The sequence below is a fragment of the Heloderma suspectum genome, chromosome 4 (genome assembly GCF_057233095.1).
Source record: "Heloderma suspectum isolate Gila_16-S chromosome 4, 16-S_ref, whole genome shotgun sequence".
Taxonomy (NCBI): domain Eukaryota; kingdom Metazoa; phylum Chordata; class Lepidosauria; order Squamata; family Helodermatidae; genus Heloderma; species Heloderma suspectum.
The window spans coordinates 79,060,449-79,077,196 of NC_139461.1; positions in this window are offsets into that span (position 1 = coordinate 79,060,449).

Below are 16,748 nucleotides of genomic sequence, written 5' to 3' on the forward strand. Positions count from 1 at the left end.
GTTAGGGAGTGCTCATGGATAAGAACATAGCAGGCTGCTTTATACTGAGCAGTGGAGGCTGGTGGCTCTGATGTCAGTGGGGCACCGAATATGCTCTGGGTTTGAGTTAGAACTAGTCAAAACTCAAGGAGCTGTCCAAGGTGCTTCCACAGTATCAATATCCACTGATAGTGAGTCAGACCATGAATCCATCCAGCCTAGTGTTGTTGACGTTGACCAGTAGCACCTCTCCAGGGTTTCAGGGAGGAATTTTCCAGCCCTACCTGGAGATTGAACCTGGGACCTTGTGCTTGCAGAGCAGGTGCTCTACCACTAACTTGTGGACTTTTCCCAGAGCGTGGCCCTGGTGGCCTAGGTGATGGCTGTAGCCAGGAGTGCCTTTGCTCAGCTTTAGCTTGTGCACCAGCTGTGCTTTTCCATGGATCATGTAGATCTGGCCACTGTCACTCATGCTCTGGTCACACCTATGTTGTACTACTGCGAGGTGCTTTACATAGGGCTGCCTTTAAAGAGTGTCCAGAAACTCCAGCTGATGCAAAATGCAATGGCCAGAGAGGTTTGGTGTTTGCTTTTCCGAGCATGTTACCATTGGTTTTTGTTTCTGTTTGCATTTGCACTGGCTTCCAATTCATTTCTGAACACCATTCAAAGTACAGATTATTCCCTTTAAAACCCTGAATGGCTGGGACCCAGGTTATTTGAAGGGCTGCCTTCTGCATGAACCTGCTCACGCACTGCATTCAGCATCTGAGGCCCTACTCTGTGGGTCAAAGCAGTCATTACTTTAAATCTATGACTAGCAGCTACATCATTCCCCCCATTTTTACTCTAGAGTAGGTGCAAGGGGGACACTAGTGTGTGTGTGTGTGTGTGTGAGGGCGTAGGGGAGCTTTAAAGCTCCATATCGGACCTGTGCACCTACTTTACAGTAAAAATGAAAAGTGATGTAGCTGCTAGACACAGATTTAAAAGCAATGTCTGTTTTGGCCCTCTGTTCTGCTACCTTCAGAGGTATGCTTGACATAAACACAAGAGCAGGCCTCCTCTGTAGCAACACCTATATAGTTGAACTCCCTCCTGAAAGAGTTCAACAATCTAGAGTTTTAGGGAAAGTGGCCAAGACCTTCTTTTTCTTGCACCATGCCTTTAATCTGTTCTAACCTCCTGCTGTGGCAAAGTGTTTTTAAACTGACTTATGTTATGCCCTTCTTCTGCTGCTGTTTTAAGGATTTATTTGACATACTGGGCCTGTTTGCATATTGCAACAGCCCACCGTGGGTTAATTTACTGGGCACCGCGGCTTATCATGTCATGTGAACTCAGGTGGCAGGGGTTGTTTGAAGGTTACAGAACTTGCAGTTAAACCTAAAACAAGCATGATGCAACAGTCCCTGTGGGTAAAGTAAGCCATCACATCATGGTGGGCTGTCACATCATGCAAACCAGGTCACTGTATTCTGTTTTTATCTAATTATTTTTATTGTCTTTTTATGTTTTTAATCTGGAAGCTGTCTTTGAGCATAGAAAGGTGGCATAGACATTTTCTAGATTAAATACAAAAATAAATATGCTGTCTCAGAAGATCCACTTTCATGTTGGCTTCTCCTCCTCTAAGCATTGTAAAAGTGATTTCCATTATGCAGAGAAAAAGGATGCTTCATGAGATTAAGGCTGCTTTTGGGGTGTACTGGGCATTAACTCTGACCGCTAACATTTACTCCTGACTTTACTCATTATTTGTTAATGAACTCATTGGGTGACCATATCTCAGCCACAGTTGAATGGTTGAAAATCCTAGTTTTTTCCAAAGCTGGTAACCATAGTTTCCAGACTCAAACAAAATAGGAAACTATAGTTAATTAGAGGCCTGCTTGTTTGCTTGCTTGCAATGCAAAGGGAGAAGCAAAAGGGGTGCATGTATGGGCAAGAGGCTCATTCATACTTCTGCCTATTCTGCCAAGATGTGATTGTATGAACCAGAGTTCATCTCATTATACCATTATTTAATCATAACCACACTATGTGTTTAGAATAAAGTGAAATGGACAGATTGATTTTGCACAGGCCAGAAGACACTTGAGTCAAATTAAAAACTGGATCAAGTCATTCTGAAAGTTGTATATTGTTAGCATGACTGCAAGTGCTCTTGAAATTGTCCACCTGTGTTTAAGAATCATACTCATTTACTGGGGAGAAGAATGTTATGAAAATGAGGGCCCAATCTACATGGGACATTTACTGTGTTGCTACTGTGTTTCACACACAGGTGTGACACATCATGTTACGCCCAATCTGTATCAGTCCTGGATTTTCTTGCCATAAAAACCACATTTTTGCAAAGTCCTTTTGTGACGGATTTTCTGGTTACTGCAACTTACCTGCAGTTTTGGGGCTCTGTGTGTCCTAAACTTGCAGTACTACTCTGGAGGGAGGGAGGAGTGACTTCAGTACTGTGAGGAGGAACAGAAAGTTGTGTCAGCTAAGGGTTGACCCAACAGGAATGGAATTAGTTAATCCTCCCTGTCAGCTTCATCCTCTGCTGACCATCAGGGGTGTTTATTTGTTTGTATGTTTGTTAATGCGTACCTGCAGAGATGTGAATCTGTGAATAACACACACACACACACACACATTTTGCTGGCTTCTCTCCTGCTCCCTCTCTGCCCTGCCCAGTGAACTGAAGCGTTAATACAATGAGGCTTACTCCTGAGAAAGTCAGCAGGTTGTTTTTGGAATGACTTTTAAAAAAATATCCTTTGCTTCCATCATTCCACCTCTGAATAAACTTAATTCATGTAAACAAACAAAGGAAGGAAACTTGCTGATGTTCCGAGATAATGTTCTTTCCTTTGTCCTTTTTATTTCTTTGCCCCAGGGAACATCTAGCTAAAAACACATAACTATGTCTGCTCAGAAGTAAATCACATTCTCTTCAATGAGGCTTGCTCCTGAGAAAGTCAGCATATTGCTTTTGGGATGACTTTTAAGAAAAATCTCCACAGGCATTATCGCACTTGCAAATAACCTTAATGAATGTCAGAAAAGAAAAGAAAAAAAGAAATAAGGAAGTAAACCTGTTGATGTCCTGAGACAGAGAGAAATTATTAACCCATTCCTGCAATGCTGCTTCCCCTACCCCCCCCCGCCTTTTAAAAAAACAAACTTCAGAATGTCTTTTCTTCCTGATTACTATCTGAAAGCACACTGATAAATATGTCTTCTTAGAAGCAAATCACATTCTTTTCAATGAGGCTTAGTCCTGAGAAAGTCATCACATTGTTTGGGATGACTCTTAAAAAAAAAAAATCTCCACTCTTTTGCACCATTGCACCTGCAAAGAAGCTTAATGAATGTAAAAAAAAAAAAATGAGGGAAACTCATGGATGTCCTGAGACTCTGCCTACATAGCTGAATTAATGCAGTTTTAAGATTAAGTTTGTCTCACAATAGTGAGATTTATATCAAGTATACTCTGGATTAATTGGCTACATGTGCCACAGGAGGAGCAGATGAGAATTCAAGAAAATGTGTTTTTAAACTGCATCAACATTGGAAGATGCCTCTGTGTAGATTCGGCTGAGGAAACCATGAAGTACCTAAGATAGGACACAATCTAGATAAAGTAAGCAGTTTTAAGTCTCACTGATTTTGAGGGGAGAGAGTTAAGAACATACTTAACTCTCCCATGGAAACAGCTGGGACTTAAAATGTATTTAAACTTGCCTGGGCCATGTCTAACATCTCTTTTTTAAAAAGTAGAATCATGTCTTGAATGGGCATATTAAGTTTCTAGGTTTCATCTTGAAGTTGCTGGGAGATACTGAATTATAAATTGACAAACAAGTGACAAATTAAACCAAAGGTCTCCCTTTGCATAAATGATAACAACAACCAAATATCACAACTGAAAATTTAAAATTATGGACACTTGCCAGCTTGAGTATCGTTCCTTTTGTTCATTCTGTTGTTGGAATGATACAGTCCTAAACCAATGAAGAATAACTCTGCTAGTTAGATATTTTGATTTATCTTTTGGCCCAATGTACAAACCTGTTAGGTTCTAATATACCTAAGCGGTTTGCTGAATTTCTCCAATGACTAAAAACCACCAAGGAAAAACAACAACATGGCTTGAGAAGTTATGTCCACTATATCTGACCAATATCCAGTGTATGCCAAGAAGATAATGGTTACTAAAGCATAATGATCACGAGACCTTCAGATGATTGTGTTATGATATATTTGGCAACTTTGTGCTGGACATTAATACCTTTATTCCGATATCTCAATCATTCATTGTGGTATGCTTTACTCCAAACTAGGAGAACGGGCATGCGCTTCAATGTAAGCAAGTGCAAATTGTTGCACATTGGGGCAAAAAAAATCCCAACTTCAAGTATGAGCTGATGGGATCTGAGGTAGTGACTGAAGTAGTGACTGAACAAGGATCTTGGGGTTGTGGTGGACAGCTTGATGAAAATGTTGACCCAGTGTGAAAAAGGCAAATTCCATGTTAGGCATAATTAGGAAAGGAATTGAAAATCATAGAATCATAGGGTTGGAAGGGGCCTGCAAGACCATCGAGTCCAACCCCCTGCTCAATGCAGGAAGCCTGATTCCCAGGTGGTCTCCCATCCAAGTACTAACCAGGGCTGACCCTGCTTAGCTTCCGAGATCGGATGAGATCGGGCACATCCAGCCCTTTGCTCAATAAAACTGCTAACATCATATTTCCCTTATACAAATCAATGGTGCAACCACACTTGGAATATTGTGTACAGTTCTGATCACCATACCTAAAAAAAGGATATTGTAGAGCTGGAAAAAGGGCAGAAAAGGGCAGCTAAAATGATCAAGGGGGTGAAGCAGCCCCCCTATGAAGAAAAAAACAGCTGAGATTGTTTAGCTTGGAGAAAAGGAGAGACATGATAGAAGTGTATAAAATTATGCATGGTGTGTAGAAATTAGATAGGGATACTTTTTTTCTCCCTTTCTCATAATACTAGAACCTGGGGTCATCCCATGAAGCTGATTGGTGGGAGATTCAGGACAGATAAAAGGAAGAACTTGAATGTGACAAGTCACAGCTCGACTTGGTTCGCATGTAACGGTGACAAATCATGAGTTAATTAAATTGTGGAGCACATGCTGTGTGCATGCCACTGTCTCTTTAAATATGCATCCTCCGATCAGGCCAATCATAGGTTGCTCTGTGACATGTGTACCCTGGCACTGTGGTTTATTCCTGGATTAAACAACCCAAAGTTAATGTGCAAGTAGTTCTTAGGTTAACTTTGGGTTGTTTAACTCACAAATAACCCATAGTGCCTGGGTTTGCATGTCACAGAACAACCTATGATTGGAGTGATTTGCATATTCAAAATGGCAGTAGCACGTGACCTGGCAAATCATGGGTTAATTAATCCACAATTCACTGCCATTATGTTTGAATGGGCACTTTGTGTTAGTTTTTTTTTTGGTTAACAGTGAGCAGAGCTATCTTTGTCACTGAGTAAAAAGTTCATCTGGAACATCTTTCTAGATGAGACCTGTGTCAATTGCATTCTCAGAATGCTTTGTCTTCCTAATAGGAGGTGATCGTCTCCAGTGTGCTGGCAGTCTCCACTGATTAATCAATTGCCACTGAAAGTGTCACAGACAGTCATATCCTGGCTGTCACTGGAGATCTGCGTTGCTTGATTTTCTCAAGCTTTGGGTATGCTTTTGCTAAATCTCTACCCTGCCTGAAATTTTGAAATTTGTTCAGCTTTTTAGTGTTTGCCTTCCAATATGTAAGTGCTACCTTTCCTCCTGCCCTTAATAGGTCTTCTGGGCCTTAACTGCTGCATAACAGGTAGGCACTGAACAAATGCAACTTTCCCAATTGCTAGGGAAAGCGTCACCTTTTAATTTCTGCCCACAGTAAAGCAATTAAAGGTATGGCATGGGAGTAATTCCCCCCTAAATCCTAAATCCCATCCTGGGATTTAAGGTCAGCTGAGGAGGCTTTGCCCTTAAGGAATGTGGCTCTTGGGGTTACTACACATGGTGGGGCCTTTTTGGTGGCAGCACCCTGGCTTTGGAACTCTCTTCTAGTCGAGATTAAGCTATGCTTCACACTGTTGTCATTTAGGTGCCAGTTAAGGACCTATGTATTTGTGCAGGATTTGAGGGTATATACAAGAGCTCTATTTTTTTAATTGATTCTGTTGATAGTTTTATTGTACTTTCTTATATATTTGTGATTTTAGAGTCATGATTTTAACATTGTCTGTGTGCTGTATTATATTTTATATAGATTGTTAGCTACCATAGGCTCTTGTGAGGAAGGGCAGGATATAAATAAAAATAAATTAATAAATTAAAGTGGCAATATTTATTTTTTGCCCACTATAAAGCAATGGAAAGATATGGGAATCATTTTCCCATTGAAGTAGCAAACCTAGATACAGGTGCTTATTGGAAAAAAGAGGTTTAGTCAGTCAAACACTTTCCCAATTATATACTGTGACAAACATTCAAATATCTCTCTATATGTACGTTGAACAAAATTTTTCAGGATCAGGCAAAGCTACCAGAGTTCAATTTGGGACTTTCTTTCCAGAGTTTCAAAACTTATACCCCTTATGTAATAACTGGTGTCAGATCTCTAGTTCAGGTTACTTGTACGTTGCTGTAAATCATTTAGTAGGCGGGCTGGATCAGGAGAGAGGGTCAAGTCATTCTTAGAGTAGCTTTTATTACTGACTCCTTGTTTTCTTGTAGGAAAGGATCCTGGAAATTTCCTGACTATCGCTGAGCACATGGTATCAGCATACTCTGTCTGATGAACAGTTATAGCTGCTTAACTGATACAATATTTGCAAGCTATACCTGTAATAGGGATAATAAACAAAGGCCTGATCCTATTCCCTGGTCAGCTTGTTCTTAGCTTGCAGAATGTCCTTGCTTTAATAATGTTTCTGTCAGTGTTCTACATGGTGTTGTTTCTTTAAATAAAGCCTGATTCCCCTACACCCCACACAGTGTTCTCCATGAAGCAATTTAAATAATGTGATGGCTGCAACTTTCAAAGAGGTTGGGTTGTCTTACATATTACACTTAAATGGAGAAAGGGGATCCTGTGATTACTTTCCCCCCTACTGTTTTCATACTATATCACACACTATACTTTCCCCCCTATTGTTTTCATACTATATCGCACCACTAAACGTATCCTAATACCCAAACATATGGTTCATCTAGAGCTTTCCTCAGTTTCATTCCTTTATTGGTTCATGAGTTCATTCCCTCACACCCATTAGTGATGTACATACATTTATTATTTAAGGAATTTATACTACATTTTTCCTCTCCAAGAAGGAGTAACTCAAAGCATCTTACAAAATATAAAAAGCATAAAAACAACAACCAGTCACATTTCCAAGCTGAAAGCAGCAGCAAAGACAAAAAGCACAAAAAAACCTAGCCGTCAATAAATAACAATTCAGTGCTATCCTATACATGACTATTCAGAACTAAGCCCCATTGAGTTTAATGGCATTGATTCCCAGGTAAGTATGTATAGGATTGCAGCCTTAAGCAACAACAGAGTCAAATGTTTATTTCAGGAGAAATGGCTTCAATTGCCCTCAAAACAAGATAAACAGGAAGTTATCCTAACCTCCTGGGGCCAAGAGATCCACATTTGGGGCACCACCACCAAGAAGGCCCTTTTGTGTGTTGCCGCCAACTGTGCCTCTGAAGGCAATGGCACACACATTGAGAGATGGAGAAAGTAGTATGACATTGGATTTAACCCATAATCTGAACTACAGGCAGTTACAATGTCTTCCTACAAGAGAGCAGGAAGTCTGGATTTGGCTCAGGACAGGAGCTATCTCTTGCTGACTCTTCTCTTATCTAACTCACGTGTGAGGAATTGGTGAAGACTGAGCAAATCAAAAGCAGATTGTCATAACATCCTCTTAGGGAGCAATCCTGTGGCTGCTAGACAGCAGCTAGACGGCAATAGGATATGATGTTTTCTGAGGTCGGGCCTCTAATGCAGCGTGGAACATCCCCGTCTTCCACACTCGCAAGAGGAGCGTGGAGCTGCCGGAAAAGGGCGTGGCTGGGGGCGTTCCGGGGCGGGGAGAGTGTAACTGCCTGTACGACACATCCTGTGTTTCATACAGCAGCCTCCTCTCCCGCTCCATGCTCCTGCAGCTAGACAGCCACAATCAGCTTCTAGCCAAAAAAAACAGGGCAAGAGAAGTGTGGAGGGCACGATCCCCTCCGTGCTTCTCCTGCCCTGCTTAGGATAGGTGGCCGCCTCTGAGTTCGGAGGCGGCCGCTTATCTTGATAGGGTTGCACCCTTAGTCTCTTTCACCTCTTAACTTTGGTATCTTCTAGTCTGGTTTCGTCTGCCCTATTTTCTTATGGAGTACCTATGTAACATTCACTATGCTGTATCCTTTGCTTACATTATTTCCATTGTAATGTTACTATTGACATAGAAAGTGTTAAATGTAAGTTCACACACTAGTACAATGCTATGTGTATGTGTGTGTAAATGTATGTTTAAACTGATGTCACTATTTGCATAGAAACTGTTAATTACATGTAAATCCATGCACTTGTAACGTGTGTGTGTGTGTGTACACATTTCCAAGAGGAAAGATCAAGGTCTGTGGAAAAGCTATGCAATGTCCAGTGAAAATAGTTATGTGGGAGCAGTGGGAGAAGAGTAATCTCTGAATTCTCAGATTTCCAATGTAGATACCACAACAGTCAGGGGCATAAACCAAGGTGCAATGTTCCATGGTATAACAAGAATGGAACTTAACAGATCAGCCCATCATGAGGTACATCACATCCAGAATGCAAACATGAGTGATTTCTTTGCTGAATTTTTTTCCTACCAATCTGTTTAGATCTATTGATCTCACAACTGAAGTGGGTCTGCATGTTCTCCACAGGGTCCTCCTTTGAGGAATTGCTGCAAAAGCTGTGAACTATCCCAAACCTTCGCCTAGCCCAGTTTTGTTTGTTTTGAATAAAGGGTATGTTCCTTGCTACAGTGCTTGGGGCCAGTAGGAGAAGTTGTGTTTTTCTCAGTCTCTCCCTTCCATTTTGGACCTTAAAACGTGCTTTTAGCTAGGGCTGTGCACTGCTTCGGTCCAAAGCCTGAATAATGAGTCGAAGTAGGCTGCTTCGGAGGTGCCTCCATGTGATAAGAGGCAGAGCAGAACAGCAACAAGGTGTCCCAAAGTGAAGTGGCTTGTATACAAAGCACCTTGTCCAACTTTGTGATTCATTCTGAGCAGCCCAGACAGCCTGGCGCCAAAAGTATCAACTTGAGAAAGTTCAGCAAGGGGTTGAGGAGGGAGGGGGAAAGGGAGGGAACAGGGAAGGGGAGAGGAGGAGGAGGGAGCTTCGGTGAATGGAAACTCTAGTTGCCAAATCAGGGATGAATGTAACCCAGCGATTTCCAATCAGTGACAGTGGTGGAGGAGGGGGGAAGACCGAAAAACTGGAGAAAAATGGCTATGTTTCAGAGACAGAGATCATTCTGGTGGTGTTACTTAGGGATGTGAGAACCCACCCCCATCTTGGTTCTCTGGACACTTGCCCGCCTGCCCAGCCCCTGCTCTGCTCACCGGTCCCTCTGCCATCATCGCCATGTTTTTAAAAAACATGGCAATTGGAAGTCTATGTGCACATAGACTTATACGCAAGAAACGCAGTGAATCTTGAGTATATGGGCAATTCACAGCACTTTTTGCGTATATGCAAAAAATGCTGTGAATCGCCCAGGCAGGAGACAGAAAGCGGCGGGGGTGTACGCTGCGCCTCCTCCTCCTCCTAGCTGGTTGGCTGTCAAGGACAGCAAACCAGCAGCGCAGCACACATCCCAGCCGCAAGCTAGCCGTCTCCTCCTTGTGAGCAGGAGACAGCTAGCAGTCATCGACAGCCAAGCAGGCAGGTGGAGGAGGAAGAGCAGGGCTGAGAGGTACAGGGGCTGGCGGAGCGCTAGGGGCAGGCCATGCCAGGTAAGGGGAACAAGGGGGAGATGTCTAATATCTGTCCACTGTTTTCAGGCCTGTCCAGAGCCAAAGGATGGCTGGGGGAGACGTGACTCCATCTTAAGGCCTTCATTTGCTGCTCTGCAATGCCAGGTCTGTTACCCAGAAAACATCCCTCATCCACGACATGATCCTGGATGAGGGTGCAGACGTGGCATGTATTACGGAGACCTGGCTGGCTGAGGCTACTGCTCCAACTCTGGCAGTCATGTGCCCAGCTGGATTTTCGCATGCACAGTAGCCGAGGGCTGGGGATCGGGGAGGGGGAGTGGCTGCTATCTACCGAGAGTCCTTGGTCTTCACCAGACCCCCTCTCCGGGAGACCAAGGTTGCTGAGTGCATGTACTGGAGGTTGGGCCCGAAGGGCAGTCTGGGGATTCTGCTCATGTACCATCCATCCCACTGCATGACTGACTCCCTGGCCGAGGTGCTTGAGGTGGTCTCTGATGTGCGTGTACAGTCCCCTAACTTATTGGTGTTGGGGGACTTCAACGTATATTCAGAGGCCATCCTCACAGAAGCACCTCGGGACATCATGGAGACCATGGCCTCCTGGGAGCTGCATCCTATTCTAACTGGGCCCACCCATGTAGCCGGTCATGCACTAGACCTTGTGTTTGTTTCTGGAGAAGCGGGAAGTGATCTGGAAGTCGGGGGTATATCCACCACCCCTTGTCATGGTCAGATCACTATCTGATGACGTTAGACTTCTTGGTTCCACAACCCCTCCGCAGGGGTGGAGGACCCATTAAAATGGTCCGCCCCAGGCGTCTTATGGATCCAAATGGATTCCTGAACGTGTTTGGGGATTCTCTGGAGCACGCTGACGGCCACTCGGTTGAGACCCTGGTGGGTGGCTGGAACGCCGCAATCACTGGGGCATTAGATCGGGTGGCTCCGAAATGCCCTCTCCCCCTGAACAAGGCTCAGAGTGCACCATGGTTCAATCCGCAGTTACAAGCTCTGAAACAGGAGGTGAGACGGCTAGAGCACCAGTGGCGGAAGTCTCGCTCCAAAGACGATCAGTCACGGGCTAGAGCTGTATCTTCAGCCTATCACGTGGCAGTGAAGGCAGCAAAAAAGGAATATTATGCTGCCTCTATCACATCTGCAGAGTGCTGTCCCAGGAGGCTGTTCCAAGTGGTCCGGAGCCTGGTCGGTCCAGTGGCTCCTGAACCACTGGAGCATTCTAAGGCCTCCTGTGAGGCCTTGACAAGGCACTTTGCAGATAAAATTGATCAGATTAGGAGTGTTACTCCACACTTTGCAGATAAAATGGATCAGATTAGGAGTGTTACTCCACACACTGTGGATACAGTTAGTGAGCAAGAGGCGGCCTGTGGCAAACCGGTTTTGTGGGATCGGTTCCAGCTTCTACCTCCTGATGAAGTGGACAAGGTGCTTTCATCTGTAAGGCCGACCACCTGCTTACTTGATCCTTGCCCATCTTGGCTCATTATGGGCTGCAGAGAGAGACTGGGTGAGGGGATCAGGGTGGTGGTGAACGCCTCCCTTGAGGAGGGAGTGATGCCATCAGCCCTCAAGGAGGCAGTGATAAGACCGCTCTTAAAGAAGCCCTCCTTGGATCCCCAAGTTCTGAACAACTTTCACCCAGTCTCAAATCTGCCATTTTGGGGCAAGGTGATTGAGCGGGTGGTGGCGATGCAGTTGAAGGCACATTTGGAAGAAACTGATTATCTAGACCCATTTCAGTCAGGCTTCAGGACTGGGCATGGGACAGAAACAGCCTTGGTCACCTTGGTGGATTATATGAGGAGGGCTCTGGATAGGGGCGAATGCTCCTTCCTTGTTCTCCTCGACCTCTCAGCAGCTTTTGATACCATTGACCACGGTATCCTCCTGGACCGCCTGGAGGGGCTGGGCATTGGAGCCAATGTATTGCGGTGGTTCCAGTCCTTCCTGTCCAGCAGGTACCAGAGGGTAGCACTGGGAGAGGAGGTTTCAGACCCGTGGCCACTCACTTGTGGGGTGCCACAGGGTTCCATCCTCTCCCCGATGCTATTTAACATCTATGTGAAGCTGCTGGGGGCTATCATCAGGAGGTTTGGGGTGCGGTGTCATCAATATGCGGATGACATGCAGCTCTACCTCTCGTTCAAATCTTCACCAAGGTTGGCCATAGAATCCCTGTCGAAATGTCTGGAAACGGTGAGTGGCTGGATGGGGAGGAATAAGCTGAAGCTGAACCCTGACAAGACCGAGGTACTTTTGGTGGGAGACAAGAGGAGGCTGGGGGATGTTGACCTGGTGTTGAATGGGGTACGGCTACCCTTGAAAGACCAGGTCCGCAGGCTGGGGGTCATTTTGGACTCTCAGCTGTCCATGGAGGCTCAGGTGTCAGCTGTGAGCCGGACAGCGCTGTATCAACTCCATCTGATACGGCGGCTGCGCCTCTTCCTTCCCGACCATCTGCTCCCATCGGTAGTACATGCCCTGGTCCCCTCTCGTTTAGACTACTGTAATGAGCTCTATGTGGGGTTACCCTTGAAGACGGTTCGGAAACTGCAGCTGGTACAGAACACGGCGGCTCGCCAGATTAAAGGTGAGATCACCGGTGAGATCACATCACTCCAGTGCTAAAGGAGTTGCACTGGTTACCAGTCGTTTTCTGGGCCAAATTCAAGGTGTTGGTTTTGACCTTTAAAACCCTATATGGTTCCAGCCCAGCCTATCTTAAGGAGCGCCTCCAGCAACACCAGGCAGGCCGCTTAACAAGATCAGCCTTGGATGGCCTTCTCTCTGTCCCATCAGCCAGGACAGCTAGACTGGTGGGGACGAGGAAGAGGGCCTTTTCTGTGTGGCCCCCACTCTGTGGAACGCCCTCCCTAGGGAACTCCGCCATGCCCCCTCTTTAATGAGCTTCCGCCGTGCATTAAAAACGTGGTTGTTCAGGCAGGCATTTGGGGTGGGTTAGGGTATTTTAGAAAATGTTTTTATTGTAGAATTTTATTGTTTTAAACTGTTTTATTATATGCTTGTACATCACCCAGAGTAGCTGGGTGACCAGCGAGATGGGCGATTAATGAATTTAATAAATAAATACATAAATAAAGCTCTTTGCTTTGAGAGTTTTTGTGGAAAAAATTAAATTTCAGCTGTACCTAGCACAAAAGGTACTGGGCCAAACTCTCTGAAATTTGGCAGGAAAGATCCCCCCCTGGGGACAGAGAGGCCTCCAAGTTTCATGTATTTATCCTGAAAACTGAAAAAGTATGGCCATTTGTGTTTTCCTGAGCAAGTCAATGGGAAAACGCCCAAACAAAGTGATCCAGATATCCGAATCTTGCTTTGGATCCAGATCCGAGTCGAAACGGAGGGGGTCTGAATCAGTCCAAGTCAAAGTGGGGCTGATTCGGAGGGTCCAAAGTGGCATCCAACGCAAAGGGGAGGGTCCATGCACAGCCCTACTTTTAGCTCATATTGTCCTTTTCATCCCCAGTGATATAAACCAGTTGATATCTTACAAGTCTGCATAGGGTAAGGCTTGTGAAAGCTGGGCAAGGTATGAATGCCATAATGTACTAGAGTTAGGGCAACCACTTCTGCCTGCTAACAAGAAATTTAATATTTGAATGTCTGCTTTACCTTTCTCAGTCTGACCAGGTACTTGGGAAATACAGCAGAACAAACTGATCGGCAAGCACTAGGCAGCAAATGGAAAGTGGAGAGGGGAAGAAGATAGACTTTTGCTATTAAAGTGACAGAGGAATCCACATAAGGACATGAATACATTGGTGTTGTTGACTCCCACCAAATGGAGCTTTATTGTTTTAAAAATAGAAAACTATTTATGCCATGCTGGCCACACTTTAGCCACCATGGCCAATGTAAGTTCAGCTCATCACAAATGTATCTATCAAAATGTATTCTTGCATGAGATTGAAATACTGGAAACCAGGAACAAAACAGAGGCTCATTTTCAAAAGTATTAATAGCCTCCCGTTGGCCATGCCCCTTCAAACTCTATAAAGACATAGACAAGGTACTGTAGGTACTGCGGCTAGCTCATTTTTTTCACATTAATCATACAAAAATTTATGCAACCTGTGAACTGTGCAAAGTTCAGAGGTCTAGTAGCATCAGTGGGATAATGGCCATTTCTTCCATTTTAAACAGCAACAGCCTTCTTGTGGAATATTATAATTGCAGAGCCTTTAAAAAATGGAGTCTGTATTACTGCAAGTGCCTGATGTTAGCCAGGCTTCTGCTCCAGAAAATGTTCTGAAGCTCAGCTCTGTGTAGGGCTTTCCATTCTAGTTTATATGCAGCTGATCTCATGCATGTTTACTTGCCCACTACATTCATTCATTCAGATTTGTTCTGAAGCAAAGGATTGTAGCTTTTGGCTGCAAACCTGCACACACTTACCTGGAAGCCTCACTGAACAAAATAGGACTTACTTCTGAGTAGACATGCATACTATTAAGAGGCATTTAACGATATGGTGTGAGAACAGGAACTTACACCAATTCCAGGTTTGCAATCTATTTTTTATCCCTAAGTTACTTATTATGAGCAAGCTGAGACCCAATGCTTTTAGGAACATTAATTAAGAGAATGGCATATCTTACCAAGATCCAGTCCTAAGAACTGCTACACTTGCACATAAATACTTAGGTTAAGGCTTGCTTATGCTGGTGGATCATTACACAACATTATAGCAGAACTAATGTTTAGGGCAGACTTCCCCAGCCTGGTGCTGTCCAGATATGTTTGGCTACAACTGCTATCATGCCCAGTCATCCTTGCCATAATAGTCCAACACATTTGGAGGGCACCAGACTGGGCAAGGCTAGTTTACAGCCAGAATTCCAGTCTTTTCATGTCCTGCATTTGACAACAAAAATATTGGCTTGACTATACTAGCAATGACCTTGTTGTCAGGATTGATTCTGAGCGTATGGAGATAGTTAGCAGTTCAGATTCAGAAGGGGAACATTCAGAACCGGGCGAGCAAGTTCAGATATGGATAGGTGTGCTTCTCAGGATGCTAACACCCAGATGGCTGGGCCTGAAGAGGGGCTGCCCCCCCCAAGAATCCAGGAGGAAGAGGCGGAGAGCGTGAGGTGTGACCTGAAGGATGCTAGACTGTAGCACAGAGCAAAGTGGGAAAAGTTAAGAGGTGGAGCTCAGACGGTCGACCCGGTTGGCGATGTGTGAGGATCAACATAGGGGAGCATCACTGGAAGGGAGGGGTTTCCCTCCCTAAGTTGTTCTAGCCAGCAAGTCCCTGTTCAAACTGCTGGCAACATCGCAGCTCCCATTTGGATCCCCTGCTGTTATTCCTTTGTAGCCTGAGAGCCTTCGGGGATTTGCATCTGTAATGAACCTGTTGATAGTGAATTAAAGGCATGAGACTGAAGCCTCTCTTCTTGTGTGTGTGCATGAGGAAGGTGAGGGCCAAGGGAATGTGACACCTGTTATACTGTCAAAAGTAGATACTCTGCTTCTATATTATGTACAATCTTAATTTGAAAACCAACATCTTCACTACAGCTCTTAAAACTAGTTCACAAAAAAGCTTCATTATCAGATTCCCCTCTTGGGGGTGGACTTGTGCTGGGCTATTTTTGTGTGCCCTCATGACCCTGAAGGAACTTTTAGTGGGATGTCCCCATATACTGTAGCTGTCCATCTGGGAACCAATAATCTTAGCTAGCCACTTTTAAATACAAATGAAAGGGCAGAAAGTGTGTTGGTCTGAGAAAAGGAGAATTAAGGAAGAAAGGAAGGCAAACTGGATCAAACAAAAAGGAACAATATTATGGGGAAGAATAAGGCTTATCAAACGAGGGGCAAACTCTAAACTTCAACATTTAGCAAAGAAGCATTGTTTTGGAACACAAAAGATACACAGACACATATTTTAAATGAAATTTGTGCCTTTAACACAACATAATTGGACAGTATGAGTAGAAAAGATTCTACAGCAGTCATAGCCTGTGAAGATGGATGGGAAAATATCATTCTGGTAACGGAATCGTTTTTAGCCACAATGGTGATTGCTCAAGAATTATATAATAGTAGCCTGATTTTGCATTTGGATGCTTGAATTGGTAAAGAAAGGACTGCATCTAGTATATTTGAACAGTACACAAAATTATTGTATTATTTCTGATATTATTTGAGTTAAAGTACCTAATCATTGTCCTCCCCTCACCTTTAAGCCAATAACTTACATATCAGCCAGTGTGGTGTAGTGGCTAGAGTGCTGGACTGGGAGTCAGGAGATCTGGGTTCTAGTCCCCACTTGGCCATGGAAGCTCACTGGGTGACTTTGGGCCAGTCACAGACTCTCAGCCCAACCTACCTCACAGGGTTGTTGTTGTGAGGATAAAATGGAGGAGGAGGAGAATTATGTATGCCACCTTGAGTTCCTTGGAGGAAAAAAGGCGGGATATAAATGTAATAAATAAATAAATAAATATTTAAATATTTTTGTCTCAGGTTTCTGCTGTATCAGAGATAATTTAAAATTTCACCCAGTAAAACAATTTTAAACTAAAAATGTCAATCTGAGGAACAGACAAAACTAAACACAATATAGCAACTCTTCCCCCATCCTCTCCCAAATAAAAAGCAAGCCTTGATCTTTGCAACACTGGCACAGGATTGGGACAATGGGTCAGTTCACACAACACGACTGTGCATGGTCTAAT